This window comes from Panicum virgatum, chromosome 4N, assembly GCF_016808335.1.
Source record: "Panicum virgatum strain AP13 chromosome 4N, P.virgatum_v5, whole genome shotgun sequence".
Classification (NCBI taxonomy): Eukaryota; Viridiplantae; Streptophyta; class Magnoliopsida; order Poales; family Poaceae; genus Panicum; species Panicum virgatum.
This window is the reverse complement of record NC_053148.1, coordinates 41,965,738-41,983,438: the sequence shown is the minus strand read 5'-3', so window position 1 is coordinate 41,983,438 and position 17,701 is coordinate 41,965,738.

Below are 17,701 nucleotides of genomic sequence, written 5' to 3'. Positions count from 1 at the left end.
CCGTTTAAGGGTCATGTCCTGCCTGCACCCACTACTGGGAGTGTACAATCATCTGCGAAGAGTCTATGAGCCCAGGAGTCCTGCGCTGTCTTCGTTCCATCCTGTTTCCTGTCAAGGTTGATGGGAAAATCATGGTACACGATGCCCTATCAGAACACTCGACAGCCATTTGCGCTTACCTCGGACCGTCCAATTCCGATCAAACGGTTCGATAGAGTGTCCAATCTGCACCTATTTGGATTGAAACGAACTCACTGTCACTGATACGATAATGACCCAGCCAAGTTCTGCATTCTGCAACCCAAAACAAAAGCAAAACCCCGCACGAAACCGGACCGGTCCAGTCTTTCGGAGATGCTCATTCACAGCCAAGGCCAAGGCACCTCCTTTAGGGAATGCAGTATTTTTGCGGAATACCTGAGAAGAAGCAGAGTTCTCCCCGGCTTGTTTTTGGGCACTGCCGTCGGTGCACTTTCAACGTGGCTCGGAGCGCTTGGTGCCGTTTGCATGCAACAACAGGCGGACGGCGACAGGAGCATCTTGTTTTTGTCTTGCTGATGGAGACGGCGATGAGGCCGGCCGTTTTCTTCTGTTCGGCCAGATGATGGATAGGTAGATGACTTGTCCTAGTCCTCTCCAGAAGAATCGCTAATGAAATGCTAGATGGCAACCGTGGTTTCGTGTTTTGTATATTCATAGTGACTTTGTGTGTCTATGAGCATTTGCATATGTATTATGTTTTTATAAAAAAAAATAGCGTCATAAAAAAGTAACTTGCAATCTGGAGGAGTACCTTCTTTCGAGGTTTAATGGCCAAAGGAATTGAAATTCATATCAGACGAGCGTATCATAAGGTATCTTGTTATAAAATTGAGACACGAGGAAAGGATTCCTTTTTGAAAATCGGAGGAAAGGATTCAGTCGACACAAAACCTTCCTACTTTAGGGGGGATTCATACTTCTCCTCTAATAATTGAGTTTTTAATTGCTTCAAACCACTAAACAAATTGTGGCACGACCCATGACAGCTGAACAGCGGGCATTATATGATCCTCTCGACCTCATGGACATTTGCCAGCAGCAGTATGCAGGTGGTTGAGCTCATGTCGTCCACATAAGCTACTTGCTAAGTTAAAGGGCTCTTCAGGAATCCTATTGTGTCTGGGGAAAGTATTTGGTGGACGGTCTTGTTGAGCGACGCGTGGATCTGGTTATAGAACACAATAGGACATGGGCACCTGCCGCCGTGTTCATAAAATCCACTCTCAAAATATTTAGCGGGGAAAGTGGAATTTCAACTAAACAGTTGGTTTGCACAAGAACCACAGGAATTTGAGGTGAAAAAAAAGAAGTTGTAGCTCTACAAACAATTCCGTTCCATAAGCTACATAAAAGAGAAACAGTAGGGGATCGGATTGTTCCACAAGACAAATGGAACTCAGACACTACAAACACAGAGTAAACTCGTAGTAAAGAAATAGTGAGGACATCATTTGGTAGCTCTAGGTCTTGTTTAGATGCACTCAAAATTCCAAAACTTTACAAGATTCTCCATCACATCGAATCTTTGAACGCATACATGAAGTAATAAATGTAGTTAAATAAAATAACTAATTACACAGTTTGACTATAATTTGCGAGACGATTCTTTTAAACATAGTTTATCCATGACTGGACAATAATTATCAAATATAAACGAAAGTGCTACAATATTTTACACCCAAAATTTTTCGCAACTAGACAAAAGCCCTAGTCATGGTGAAACTTGCACCAATTCTGGGCGGTCACCTAACCTGACAGTACATAAACAAGTGGTCTAGCATGCACGGGCAGCTGCGTTTGACCTTGGTGAAGCCAGGGAGGGGGGGGGGGGGGGGGAATGCATTTGACTTTTTAATGCCATCCGTTCTCAGTTAATGCCAAATTGGCCCTTATATATTTTTAGCTCAAAACTGAGCCTAGAAAAATAAAGGATCAACTGAGAGAAAGAGCAGCAGAGTATATTTTTCAAAGTTCGATTTTCCCTCTGACCTCCAATTCTCCAAATAACCCCCTCCAGGTGCATTCAAATGCATTCTTCTCTAAGGACCATGGCGCTGACGTGGTGGTGTTTCTACGCTATGACTACTCATCATTAGTATGAAAAAAAGAAAGATCATCGAAAAAAATTCAGATAAGCTTTGCATGCTGGCATATGAGCCCTGCCACCATCTTTATTTGCATATGGTGTCGTCCATTACCCTTTTAAGAAGAAAAAAAGGTTGACACGCTTAGAGCAGGAAAAGGGATTCCAGGATCCAAGGATCAGCAGCAGCAGATCAGCCACCTGCTTACTAGCGCTTTTACCAGTGGAGACGCACAGTGGAAATTAAAGTGGCGTCCTCGTCGTCACCTCGCCTAGCTTCCATGGATGCTGCTGTCTTTTTGCTCCGGCCATGCAAGTATGCAATGGGCTGCTTGGCTGAGAGAAAAGACCATGCTGTCCTATGCCGTGTCGCCTTCTGTGGAAAATGGCCAGAACTACTAGGCTCTACTAGGAGGAGGGAGCGCGACAGATCTGCGCTGCGCCGCCTGTGGATCCATCGGACTCGTCGTCAGGTGGGGCGGCGCGGCGATCAGCGGATATGCATGCTGTCAGATAGATGGGAATAGGATCGGATCACCGGACACCTGAAACGCGATCGCGTGGCCTTGGCTGATGGCTCCATCCTCCGTCCATGAGCAGGTGAGCTGCAGGTGGACTGCCTTGGACCATCATTCCGGGAACGCTGTTTCCGTACCAGGAACGCGGGTATATTTTCATTCTAATAATGTTAATATCACTTTTAAATAACATACCACGTTCTCTGATCCATCGATCCGGGAGTTTTTATGACTGCGGTGGATGATCAATCGCGAACCTTCAACGCAATGCGTGCCTGCCAGTTCAAAGAGAACCCGTCGTCCCGGGACGGCTTGGCTTGGTTCAGAGAGGATGTGCTCAGTGCTCGGGGTGAGAGGGCACACTGTTCCTGCCTCGCCCGGACGCGCGCGCACGTGCGCAGCTGGTCCGTCCTGTCCCCGGGATGCGACACAGTCATGGAGAGGGAGCTTCCGGTGAGGGAGAGGCGGAGAAGATGCAAGCTGTGGCTGGGTGATCGATCGGGTCTGACGGTGATGCCCAATAATTATTGAGATCTCCATTCCAAATTCTGAAGCCAACTTGGCCTTCTTACCATGTGTCATGTGGGTCACAGGATAAGAGATACACATGCATGTTATCCGGGGTGCTGAATATGCGGTTGACCGTGAGTTCCACAACTCACGGTCGATGTCTACACGCGCCCTTCTTTTTTTTCCCCACTCCACTTTTACCCCGCCCTTCCTCAGCCTTCTAGCTTCCTCCGCCTCCCGCTCCCGCTCCCTACCCCTCCCCGCCTCCCACCCCTCCTCTCCGACCGCAGCTGCCTCCACGAGTCCTCTCCGCCCTCCCCTCCCGCCCCGGCCCCCGCAGATTCGCTGGACTGCGTCGGCACGGGCTCCGACGTCGAGTGTGTGGCAGAACCACCTGAATTATCCCGGTTCAAGTGCGCAGGCCATCACCATAAAGGCAACACCAGCTCAAATGCACTTCAAACGGAACAATTCTTGGTCTATCGGGTGACGTCCCGATACAACCACCGGTTCTCGGATCGAACAAGCATACCCCGCACGAAGGCGAGTCCAGAGATATTACAACCACAATTTTACATCACAGGCATAAAAGTTATTACAAACCAGTTCTAAGGCATTATTACAAGACCAACTTTAGTAAAGCAGTTATACAAGCCATAACTTAAGTTCAGAGTTTAGACAGTGGAAGATAAAACACAACGGCTACAACACGTCGCAAAAGAATACCAGGCTAGCCCAAGCATGGTATCACTCATCATAGTCATTGCCGGCCGAAGACGTATCCCACTCTATGGACCAGCCAGGAGGCAACGAGCAAGGATAGGTCAAGCTAGCGATTTGATCCTCAAAACTCATACCTGAAAAGGTTTTCAACAGCAAGGCTGAGTATTCTAATACTCAGCAAGACTTAACCGTCAACGGGTAAAAGTAGCCCACTTTAGCTAGACTATGCATGGTTTATGAGGCTCTGGTTTTCCTTTTTGCTGAAAAGCAATAAAGAGTAGGTCCTTACTTTCAAATTTTAGCTTTCAAAATTCTAGTTGATTAACCATTCTATGTAAGCAACTACTATCCAATCATGGTAGAAAACTAATCAAACATCAAGATTGATAAAAATATTGTTGCTCTTATTACTCTGTGTGGCAAAGGGATCAAGCAGTCCCAAACTGTGAGAAGCAGACGATTTGAATCGAATTTCTTAACCTGGCCAGGCAAACCTAACACACACGTCTGGAACACCGTCGGGTCATTCCCAAACAACCGTTGACCTTTCTTTCCGGCTTGTGGATAGGAACACTCTCCCCGACTACAGGGCTCCAAGGTCCACCCTTCTACGAGGTCCACCCTTGTCCCTTGAAGTCGCAGTGTTGCGCAACATAAAAATAAAACCTATCCCTAAGAGAGAGTGTCAGGTATATCCACTCCACGGTCCAATCGGCTACTAGGCTTGCCGCGTACCATATTTACGGCATGTGGCTAGTACTTTCAAAAACTTAACCACCGCTACCACACACCGCGACCTTAGCAAGTTCATCAATACAGACGGGGTCTCACCAAAGGTCATGATATCGAACACGACCCCGTCCATCGTCCTTATATTGATAACAGAAAGTAAACAAGCAATTCCTATAAAACTCGCGAGTGACAGGCAATCACTCGACTTTTACCGGTCCTACAAGCTTAGCAAGTAGTCGAACTCAAGTCTAGTTTTCAGTACATAGGTTCCTAGGATCATGCATCTAGGGTTTCAATTCAAATCCTGAGAACTGTAAATGCATAAGCAAGTAACAACAGTAAATGATAATAATTTGAAATATAGGTTATGTCCGGGGCTTGCTTTCTCGGTAGTCACTAACTATTTCAGCTCTAGGCTCTTCCGAACTTTGGTCCGGGGCTTCAGTTAGTACGGCAGTGTTCACTTGAGCTTCGAGATCACCTCCTTCGGAATCCGGGATCAACTCGTACGTCCCGTCCGACAAAGCAGTCGTATCTATATGTAATGTAAGAACAGAATTATAAACACACTCGCGATGTAGTGAAGCTAAGCAAACAAAACAAATGCACACATGGGCAAACGTTTATAGAGTAGTAACTCAACAAATCTAACCACACAAGGCATCATGATCAACTGCACAAAAGAACTATACTAACTTCATAACAAGTTGGAGTGGTTTCCTATAGCAAGTAATTCAGGGTTTGCTTAATAAATTAACAACTCAGAGAAAGAACAGTAATAAATTTAGAAAAAATTATTCTAAACAGAAAATGAACAGAGTAAGCTATCCTATAAAAATCATGCCAAAACATGTAGCCATTTATTCATAACAAATCAATTATTCAGATCACACCTAGAACAAGATTGAATTACACAGATTAAGCTAGAGCATAACAGAGGCTCAAAATTTAACATGAGGTCGACACAGAAAAGAACTAGCTACTGTAAATTTTTCATGATTTTATATACAAAGAAATAATTATGAGAAAATAAACAAAACAGAACAACAGATTAGAAAGATTTATTTTTACCTCCTGTTCTAGTCATGAACTGATGCTCCAACTTCATGGACAACCTAAGCTACTCAAGAATACCATGCATAAATATTTTCATGATTTATTACGAACAGAAACTATTTATCATAAATAAAGTCTATTAAACAAGGATTAAATCAAATAAATAGCTATACATGAGAACTGATCACGAATTTTTTTTATAGCAACACTATATACATATGAGTAAATCGCCATAAAAATTTCATTGCAAGATCAGGCTTCAAACAGTAGATAAGAAAAAGATAAAATCAACCAATATTTATGCACTAGTAACACAAATCAAATTCTACAGAAAAACTTGCAACTAACACCTACCATATTATGGTTCTAATGCATAGATCTCTTCAAGAGGATTCCAAAACATCAAGATTTTCTATTTTACGAATTTTCTATGAATTGATATTGAATTTCAAAGTTCACTGAAAATCATCACAAAGAAGTCCCTAGAGCACTATTCATATGTGTCTTGAGCTATTCAAATAACCCCCTGTCCTATCTCGAATTTAAACTCGAGGGTCCTTGGCTGGATTAGAGAGGGGAGGCGACGGTTGACCGGCTAAATCCCGGCGAGGGGCTCACCGGCGGCGAGGGGTAGGTTGGGGAAAACGGAGTAGAGGCCGAGGCGGTTCTCTGGATGCTCTTTGGTCGCGAAATGAGGGCTGGAGGAGGTTGGTCCACGGCGAGCGGCGGCCGGTGGAGCTCGGAGCACGGCGGCGGGGTGGCTCCGGTGGGGTTCGGGCGAGGGGAAAGGGCTGGGAAGCTGCGCTAGGACGAGGCGCGGTTAATGGTGGGGGCTATTGGGGTGGAGCGGGTCTGTGGTGGCGGCTCCGCGGTGGGGGTGAGCTCGCCGGGGTTTCGAGCGGGGCGGCGGCGCTGTTCTGGGGCGTAGGGGCGAGGAGAGAGCAAAAGAGTGAGGAGATTCGGTTTCTGGGGCTTTTGTGGTGCCCGTGCGCGCGCTAGGCATGGGCGGCAGGCTCTGCAGGGGGCGCTCCACGGCGGCATCGCGGTGGCGGCCGCGGGGGCAGCTCTGAGCACGGCGGGGGCGCGTGGCACGGCAGGGGGAGGCACAGCGCGATGGCAAGGGCGGTGGAGGAGGGGAAGCTCGACGCGTGGGCGCTAGTGCGATGCAAAACGCGGCCGAGCGGGCTCTCCACGGCGCCGGCGACAGGCTCTGCACAGCGGCGCCGGGGAAAGCAGGGGAAGGAGCTGTAGGTGGAAGAAAGGGCTGTTTTGCAATTTCCAAAAATTCCAGGGACCCCACTGTAAAACAGCAATAACTTTTAAAATAGAGCTTAAATGAAAAAGTGCCCAACATGAAAGTTGTTCAACTTTTCAAGATCTACAACTTTGATGTTGTGCAAAAATTTATTTGATCAAAGGATAGAGAGCTAAATTTGAAAACATAGAAGGAAATTTGAATTTAAAGGAAACATGTCTTTTTCAATGAGATTTCACTTCAAACTTGGGCTGATTTGAAAAGCTCCCTGCCATGTAATGATTACACCACCTTTTGAAAAAACACCCTCCACAAAAGCTATAATTGCACACCCAATTCAAATATAACTGCAGAAAGGACCTTGCATAAAATCATAATTACACATATAACCTTTTATAATTACAAAAAGACCCTTTTCAAGTAAAATGAGCACATGATGCATACAATGAATGCAATTCGATTGTGCAGACACCTAGGGTGTCACCTAGTGCTTCGTCGACGCCGACGCCGAGGACGCCGCCCCCTCCTGAAGGCCGGTGATGGGGAGGGCGACGCGGCGGTCCCGGCCTCCCCCACGGCCGCGGGGAAGGAGCTCTGGGAGTGGGCGTCCCTGGTGTCGCCCTTCTTCTTCTGGGGCACGGCCATGGTGGCCATGACGGGGGTCATCCCTCGGACGGGCCCCTTCTTCGTCGCCGCGCGCTCCACCGACGTCGCCGCCGCCGGATCCGCCTCCCCGGGGTGCGGCGGCCTCAAGCCTCCCTGGGCCGCGCGCTCCCCCGTCGGCGGCCTCAAGCCTCCCCCGCCTCGCGCCTCCAGTTTTTTTTTTGCAAAAAATTTTCAACAATTTTTTTTGAATTCCTTTTTTGATTTTTTCGGATGAATATTTTTTTTAATGACGCAAAAAAAAATTCTTGAAATTTTTGTGCTCTCCAATTTTTTTCTTGAAATTTTTTTCCTAGTCTCCAATTTTTTTCTTGGAATTTTTTTCTGGTCTCCAAATTTTTTCTTGTATTTTTTTTAAAAAAAATTAATCAAAAAACGACAAAAAAAATTCTATAAATGAAAAAAAACAACGGTCGGAAAATCGACCGTACAGGAGCCTCCCGTACGGTTGACCGTAAACTATCAATACCCCATGTTATCCAACAACGAGCCAGGTTGCTTAGAACCTTCCTTAGCCGTAGGTACTGCTTGGCCGGATACATTAGAGACCGGGATTTGACAATTCCTTTATCTAAAAAATACAATTTATACTGCAAATTGCTCTGAGTATATCTCTGAGATTTATTTTCGAAATAAACAACGGAAGGCATAATGTTTCTTTATCTGTGACTAGAGCTTTTCCTGCCTATCCCAAAAAAAAGAACATTAGTCTACTTAGCCACCTGCGCTACCGTCGATTTCCATCCAACGGTTCAGCCGGCATGTCGTGTCTGTGCCCATCCGGACTGAAAGGCACAGCACACGGTACGAAAATGACCCACGCCACACAAGGCTCGCTGCTGCCACTTGCCAGAACGCCCAGCCAAAAGCTTGGCCGTTCCTGTTCCAGAAACCTGCACGGTTGCTATTGCCAAGCCCGTGCGCGCGGCAACGAACTCGGCACGCAATCTTAGTCGGGGGTATCGTGGCCAGAGCACTTTCACAGCCAAGGCCAGAGGCATCTCCATTTGGGAGGGGCAAGCAGCCTCTTCTTTCGAAGGACACATGAGAAGGCAGGGCTTTTCCCCGGCCTGTCTTGGCGCCGCCGTCGTTTTCCGGGTCTCCTGAAAATGGCAGCGCCGCGGCGCACTTTCAACGTGGCGCCGGGTGCTTGGCGCCGTCCGGGTGTACCGACACGCCGACGGCGACCGGGGCATCTTGTTTCTGGGGCTCGCCGGTGGAGACGACGGCGAGGCCGTCAGCCGGGGTAGATAACTTCCTCTCTCTCACAAGACAGAAATATCGCCAGAAGACGGCAATTGTGGTAACGTGTTATCATCTCCTTTTTGGTTCTTTCAGCAAAGTCTTGGGGAAAATGTTTGGTTGATGCACGATGGAGCAGTCTTGAGAGTTTACGTTTGCGCTACGCCAAAGCGTGATCACAGGGTGGCTTGCAAATCCGGAGTGACTAAATCTTCCAAAACACCTAGTGGAGTGCTTGAATCCAAGGGAGATGGGTGTTGAAGTATGACTGAATTGCCCACCTCTTTCTATGTGTTGAACTCGGATGCATGTGACTCAATATAGTATCAGGGTCAGAGGCCAGATGGGGCAAAAGAAATTCAGATCCTAGGCAAGTTTATCATGAAGGTACCTTGTGGTGAACAAAAGATTCAGTCAACACAGAAATCTTATTCCTTTAGGGGGTACACACATTTCCTCTACAATGATTCAATTCCTTATTCCCCTTGATTCAAATGCACAAACTGGCAATGGGCATGATCCTCATGTGCGTTACCATCATCATCAGTGAGCAGCTTCGTTTCAAAAAAAAATGAAAAATCATCAGTGAGCAGCTAGTTGAGCTCATGTTGTGTCGCGTCCACCTCAGATGCTTGCTAGGTTATTGTTTAAACCCCTCTTGCTCAGCGCCTCGTAGTACCCTTCTTATCCTGTGAAGGCCAATCACGTTGAGCTGTTTTCTAAGTTAACATTTGTATCAGGGCCCAATTGGGCCAAGGGTAAGGTACATATCACAGAGCTGTGACATGGAGCCAGGACTGTATATATATAAAAAAAGACATCTTCATTTTTTTCCGAGAAAAAAATGTAATTGTACTTGCAATAATGATGCAAGCAATCCCAGTTCAATGCCATAGAAAATTAGTGATGCAGTTATTTTCTGGCCTTACCAAGTCAAATGCATCTGTCCGTGCCTGGAAGACCACTTGTTTATGTTCTGCTGTCAGGTTTGGTGACCGTCCAAATTTCTTATGCATGCTCACCCTTTTTTTTTGCGACAAAACAGAGATCGTATGGTCACCCGTCACCATATATATATAACGCTAGCTGCAACAGTGATGTCATCATTTTATTTTAATGCTTATTATTTGTGTTTTACAGTTCTATTTGGCTTCATCTTCCTGTTTGGCTTTTCAGTGTCTTAATTATATATAACGCTAGCTGCAACAGTGATGTCATCATTTTATTTTAATGCTTCTGATTTGTGTTTTACAGTTCTATTTGGCTTCATCTTCCTGTTTGGCTCTCCAGTGTCTTAATGGGGTGCATTTTTTAAGTGGTGCAATATTGTTTTTAGAAAAGCTTTAGTAATGCTTGTGCAGATAGGTAGACCTGTTGTTTCACGAGCTGTAGGATGAAAAAAAATTGCTTTATCACACAACAAATGGAAGCTCAAAAGATCTTAAGATGCCTAGAGGGGGGGTGAATAGGCAATCTGCAATTTAAAAACACTTAACAAAAGAGTCAGACACAGACTATCCCGGATACTCCGGGTATGTGCCCGGATACTCCGGGTTTGGTGGTCCGGAGTATCCGGAGCTATATCCGGAGTCTCCGGGTTTGAACAACCTGAAACGAAACAGCAAGTATCTCAGCAAGAAAAGTAGATCGAGCTAGATAAAGAGTACTAGGGGTTCCTTAAGGTTGATTTCCAACAAACGAAGTTCACTAGAAACTCGTGAGTGAGTAGATCGAGCTCAAACCCTAGAAAAGAAGTCTCATAAGCAAATGACAACGAAATCAAGTAAACTAAGACAAAGGAGACAAGGAATTGTTTCCCGAAGTTCACACCCGAAGGTGCTACGTCTCCGTTGAGGAAGGATTCGAGAGACGGTGCTCAAGAACCCCTATGCTCCTCTCCCAAGGGCGAGATCACCTCTCAAGCCCAAGGTTACTTACTATGGATTCCTCGGCGAGGAATGAAGATTACAAACTTCTTGTGCAGCTCACAACCTTGGTTGAGCAATCACAAGCACACCTAGCCGTCTAGGAGCACAAGACTCCAAGAGTAACAAACTTGAATCCGCGGGCTTGACCAAAACCAAGCGCTCAAGAGATGGGAATGAGGCTCACTCGCTTGAATCCTTGCTCTTGCTTGCTTCTCACTCAAATCCCTCAAGGGAATCACTCAAGAATGGAGAAGGGAGAGTGAAGGAGCTCTCTTTGGCTTAGATTTGAGTTCTGTTCGTCCAAAGGGGCAAGAGAGAGGGCTGAAGGGGTATGGAGTGAGTATTTATAGTCTTCAGCCCAAAAATAGCCGTTGGGCGAAAGGGTACCCGGAGACTCCGGGTATATGCCCGGAGACTCCGGGCAACCCTGATTTTTCAGCCCGGAAACAGCACCCGGACACTCCGGGCAATGGGGTCCGGAGTATCCGGCCCTATACCCGGAGTATCCGGGTAAGGCAGGGAAAAACTTCGGTTTATGGCTCCTTTGAGTTGTTTTGTGGCTCACAAATGTTTGTATAGGTTCTCTTGAGCACAGGATCTAAATCGAAACCCTTGAACCAAGTCCCTCTTGATAGTACGGCGTTCCTATACTCAAATTTCAAATTCAAAAACTAATTTCTTGAGTAAACTTGAACTCCGCTTTTTCATTTCCTTTTTGCGGGTCGTATATCGTCACTTGATTCACCTATATTTGTTCACCACCTGCACACATGCTCAATTACACGATTAAATGCACATGTGTTTTGTCATTAACCACCAAAACCCACTTAGGGGCCTAGATCACTTTCAATCTCCCCCTTTTTGGTGATTGATGACAACCCACATGTAACTCATTTGATAATCATAAAGCGACAAACCTCTAGAATATAAGAGCTCCCCCTAAATGTATGCCATGAACTTTGAATTTCAATTTTGACTTGACATGTCAACAATTGGCATATTTATCGAGAGAAACACAAATGCTCTTATAAGATTTACAGTGGGGTGAACAAGTGAGTGCCAAGAGTATGTGTGATGCATATGACATGTTATCCACTCAATAAAATGTGTCTGTCAGTTGGACCCGGAGACTCCGGGTATAAGTCCGGAGACTCCGGTCAAGATATCCGGAGAATCTGGCCTGTAGCCCGGAGTATCCGGCCCTTCTGAGCCAGAACACAGACAAACAGAAAACAGATAAACCACAGCTCAAATATGTCACACACTAGCAGAAATTTCTTAAAAATAACTCAAGTTCGACAGCTAAGCACAGAGTAGTACTCATTACAACGGATCTCACACCACATAGTCCTTACAAACGATCAAGAGAGTTTTAAAACGAAATGGAAATGACATAAGTTCGATACAAAGGCGACACATGCCCAAATCATGCTCAAATGAGTACATATATGGCATTTTCACTCCCCTTTGTCATCAAGTGCCAAAAAGGGAATGAAAAGAAGCATGAAGTCCATCTACTCATCATCTTCATCTTGGGCAGCATCCTCGGAGGTATCCTCATCTTCATCGGAGTCAGGGTGCTCACGATAGCCTATGGGCTCATCTTCTTCGGTCTCCTCATCCTCATCAAAGATTTCTTGGCCACTTGGAGGAGCATGGCGGGAGGAAGAAGTACGGCGACGAGGAGAACGGGGCTGACGACGAGCACGTGGAAGTGGACCATGAGTAGCGGCAATAGAAGCCTCATCGACGGCATCCCACTCAGTAAATGGATCATCAATGTCCGGGAGCTCGCGGTGAGGATCCAAAGGAAGTCCCAAATGACCCCGTATCTCATTGATGGACCTTGAGTTCTCATGCACATCATTTGCAATAGTTCTACACATCCCAAATAAGCTGCGGAGGGCCCTCTTCACAAAGGAGTCATGATGACGATGGCGAGACGATGAAGAGGCACCCACAGAAGATGGAGCAGGATCATGTCTTGGATTTCTTGTTGCACCGGCATGAGCGGGAGGAAGAGGTGGTGCATCACCTGAGCGGGCACGCAAGTGGAGAGGCTCATGCTTAACTGTCTTCGGAAATGTGACCTTGGTCACCCTCTCTATCATATACATGATGTAAGGTGCAGCAGGAAGGGACTTCTTGGCTTCAATCATAGTCCTTCTTAGCTCATTCCAAATGAAGTCCATAATGCAAAAAGGTCTACCACTTGGCAAGGTCCGGGCTAGAAGATTCACTGCATAGTATCTAAGTGCCACCGGATCACCATCCTTTGCATCAATGGTTGCTCTAAAGAATTGATTCATTGCATAGTAAACCGGCAAGAGATGGTTTGCTTTTCCTTCTTGAGCACAAATAGGATTGTAGAACAAGGTGGGTACTTGATATGTCTTGAGTTGTTCCTCCACATGAATAGGATCTCTCTTCTCATCCTCAGTGCCAAGTCCAAGTAATCTAGAGAAGGTCATGTAATCCACTCCATATTTTACTCCTTCGGTGGTCCAATAAAATGCAATCTCATTTTCATCATAATATAAAGAAGAATGAAATTGACTAAGGATCTCTTCATTCCAATCATAGCGAAAACCCATAATATCATAGAGACCCATCTCCTTGCACTTTGCCATAGCCTCATTAAAGAATGGATCCTTCATGTTCTCATAATATTTCCAATCCACGTACTTGCAATGAACAATTGGAGCACGAGACTTACGCATCACAACTGAAGAATAGAAATCTTCGTGAAGCTTGCACCAAAAGCGCCGCTCAAGACCTTCACTCTTGTCATATCTGTAAACTTTCTCTTTGCGTGCCTCCCTAGGTGCCACATATTGCTTGTAATAGTTTCTTTCCAGCTCTACTGTGAAACCAGGCACTATCCCAGGTCGATGAAGCCATGGAATGCTAGGATAAGTGCGCTGCCCGGGAGGGTACTCAACTACCAAACGAGGAGGGGTCTTAGGACATATGTCATGAGCAATACCCTTGCTTGTTGGAGTTGGACGAGATGGAGGAGCTGCTACTCGGCTTTGCAAAATGTAAGGAGCTTTCCTTGGCTCCTTAGAACTGCTCCCAGCGGGTTCCTTCCCGGCACGATGACGTGGACGCAACTCCCTTGGAGGATTTCGAGGAGCATCTTCCCTTTGAGTGTGAGGATCATGACGCCTCTTTTGTCTCCGTTGCTCTGCATCCTCCAATGACTCACCAACGCGTGGCCTCACCATGCCTAGGTAGATAACAAAGATCAAGACCAGGCTGGATAGAATTGGGAAGAAAAAGATGTGCTGGTGGAGATCGAGTCCGGAGACTCCGAGTATATCCCCGGAGACTCCAGCCCAAAGGGTCCGGAGTATCCGGGTGTATATCCGGAGTATCCGGACAAGAGCGCCTGAAACCCTAAATTTCAAGAATCTAAGAATTTGACCATGGGATTTGAATGAAACTAGAGGAGAATGTTCCTACACAAGCTAGGAGGAGATGCCCTAAAGATTTTTCAAAGAAACCTACAACATTGGGAGATCGGGCGATCCGAAGTTCAAAAGTACCTTTGAAACTGTTGAGAGCGCGGGAACTTCAAATCCAATGACTCCCCGGAGTTTCCGGAGGGGAGGAGAGTCTTCCTTCAAAGATTTACGAGTTCTTGATGCTTGGAAGAGTGGAATCGCCCCTAGGGCGTGAGTGGGAGAGTGGAGAGGAGAGGGGGCGGCGGCTATGGTAAAAGGAGTGAATGTAACGGTTTACCCCGACCCCCTTGGTATATATAGTAAAAACCAGATATCCGGAGTATCCGGCCCCAGGGCCGGAGTATCCGGATAGTCCGGAGTTTCCGAGCCCTGGGCCGGAGACTCCGGCTCCCCCTGAGACTGAGCAGAAAGAAGTTCAAAAGAACTTGATCTAGATGGATTTGACTAAGATAGATTTTGAAGATCTAATGGTGTGAGAGAAATTACTCAACTTGAGATCAGCCAACAATCGAACAATGGAAACAATGATCTCAAGTGAGTAAAGTGAAGAACCAAGCCTTTTATAAACACAAAATCACCCAAATTTTTGAAAGTTTTTAAGAACTTTTCATTTTAATAATCACTTAATCTATGATCACTCAAGTGTATGCAGTAATTCAAGCTAGGTTACGAGAATCCAAGATGTTAAGTTCACTTCTCAAAGCACAAAACCTTGACTCATCTAGAGGCTTAGTAAAGATATCGGCTAGTTGCCCGTCGGTGCTTACATGTTGTAAAGCAATATCTCCCTTAGCCTCATGATCCCTCAAGAAGTGATGATGAATGTCTATGTGCTTTGTTCGGGAGTGTTGTACCGGGTTGTTTGCTAATTTGATTGCACTCTCATTGTCACAAAATAGAGGAATTGCATCAAAATGACAACCAAAGTCACTCAACGTTTGTCTCATCCACAAAAGTTGTGCACAACACGCACCGGCGGCGACATATTCGGCCTCCGCCGTGGACAAGGCAACCGAGTTTTGCTTCTTGGAGCTCCAAGATACTAAAGACCGGCCAAGAAATTGACAAGTCCCCGTAGTGCTCTTTCGATCCACTTTGCAACCGGCATAATCCGAATCGGAATAGCCAAGTAAATCGAAAGAAGAGCCATTGGGATACCATAAACCAAGGTTAGGAGTGAAAACCAAATATCTTAGGATTCTCTTAACCGCCATCAAATGACATTCTTTCGGATTAGCTTGAAATCTTGCACACATGCACACACTAAGCATAATATCGGGCCTAGATGCACAAAGGTAAAGAAGGGATCCAATCATGGAGCGATATACCTTTTGATCCACGGCCTTGCCATCTTCATTGAGATCGAGATGCCCATTGGTTGGCATGGGTGTTTTGATGGGCTTGGCATTTTCCATATCAAACTTCTTGAGCATATCCTTGATGTACTTGGTTTGACTAATGAAAGCGTCATCCTAGAGTTGCTTGATTTGAAATCCGAGGAAGAAGGTCAACTCGCCCATCATAGACATCTCAAATCTCTTAGTCATAATCCTACTAAAATCATCGCACCAAGTTTTGTTAGTAGAGCCAAATATAATGTCATCGACATATATTTGGCACACAAATATATCTTTATCAACTTTGCGAGTGAAAAGAGTAGGATCGGCTTTACCTATTTCAAAGCCTTTCCTTAAGAGAAAGTCCTTAAGGCATTCATACCATGCTCTAGGGGCTTGCTTGAGCCCATAGAGTGCCTTATGGAGCAAGTAGACGTGGTTTGGGAATTTTGGATCTTCAAAGCCCGGTGGTTGCTCAACATATACCAATTCGGAGATTGGTCCATTAAGGAAAGCACTCTTCACGTCCATTTGATATAGCTTAAAATCATGGTGAGTAGCATAGGCAAGCAAAATACGAATTGATTCAAGCCTAGCTACAGGAGCATAAGTCTCACCAAAATCCAAACCTTCTATTTGTGTGTAGCCTTGAGCAACCAACCTTGCTTTGTTTCTTGTCACCACGCCATGTTCATCTTGTTTGTTTCGAAAGACCCATTTGGTTCCAATGATATTTTGCTTGGGTCTTTCTACTAAGGACCAGACTTCATTCCGAGTGAAGTTGTTCAATTCCTCTTGCATAGCCATCACCCAATCCGAATCATCTAATGCTTCTTCCACCTTAAGAGGTTCCAAAGAAGAAACAAACGAGTAATGTTCACAAAAAGTAGCCAAACGAGATCGAGTGGTTACCCCTTTACTTATACTTCCAAGGATATTATCCACGGGATGATCCTTTTGAATTATGTGATGAACTCTTGGATGTGGAATGGAGGATTGATATTAGATTGGTTCAGCTTCTCTATCATCTTGAGACTGATCTTGATGTTGAATTGATGCCTCAGATTGAGTGTCCCGGATACTCCGGCCTGGAGTCCGGATACTCCGGTCAATATGTCCGGAGTCTCCGGCTTCATATCCGGAGTTTCCGGATTTTGCAGCGGATGTAGAGGTAGATGGCCTTTGAAACATCAACACATCATCATCGTCATTGTCCACTTGTTCTTGAGGTTTTATTTCACCAATCGCCAACTTCTTGATAGCTTGACTTGATGATTCTTCCATTCCTACAACATTTTCAACTTGCTCCCCTTGAGAGCCATTAGATTCATCAAATGTCACGTCACACGCTATTTCAACACAACCGGAGGTTTTGTTGAAAACACGATAGCCATGAGCATTTGAGGCATAACCAAGAAGAAAACCTTCATCAACTTTAGGTGCAAATTTAGAGTTCTTGGGCTTCTTGTTAAGAATGAAGCACTTACTTCCAAAAACTCTAAAGTAAGATACATTAGGCTTTTTACCAAGTAGGAGCTCGTATGCCGTCTTGTTCAAGATCTTGTGAAGATATAGGCGGTTGATTGCATGACATGCCGTGTTGATTGCTTCCGCCCAAAATTTATCCGAGATCTTGTACTCATCTAGCATTGTTCTTGCGGCCTCGATGAGAGTTCTATTTTTCCTCTCAACAATTCCATTTTGTTGAGGAGTGTATGGAACCGAAAATTCGTGACCAATGTCCTCTTCATCTAGAAATTCTTCTACATTAGTGTTCTTGAATTCGGTCCCGTTGTCACTTCTCACTTTCTTGATCTTAGTCTCAAATTCATTTTGAGCTCTTTTTGCAAACTTCTTGAAGGTCTCTTGCACTACACTTTTGTCATGCAAAAAGAATACCCAAGTGAAACGAGAATAATCATCAATAATGACAAGACCATATTTGTTACCACCAATGCTTATATACGCCACCGGGCCAAAGAGATCCATATGTAGAAGTTCAAATAGCTTGACGGTGGTGACGATGCTCTTTGATGGATGTGGAACACCAACTTGCTTCCCGGCTTGGCATGCACTACATACACGATCTTTCTCAAAAGAAACATTTGTTAGTCCTAGGATGTGATCCCCCTTTAGAAGCTTGTT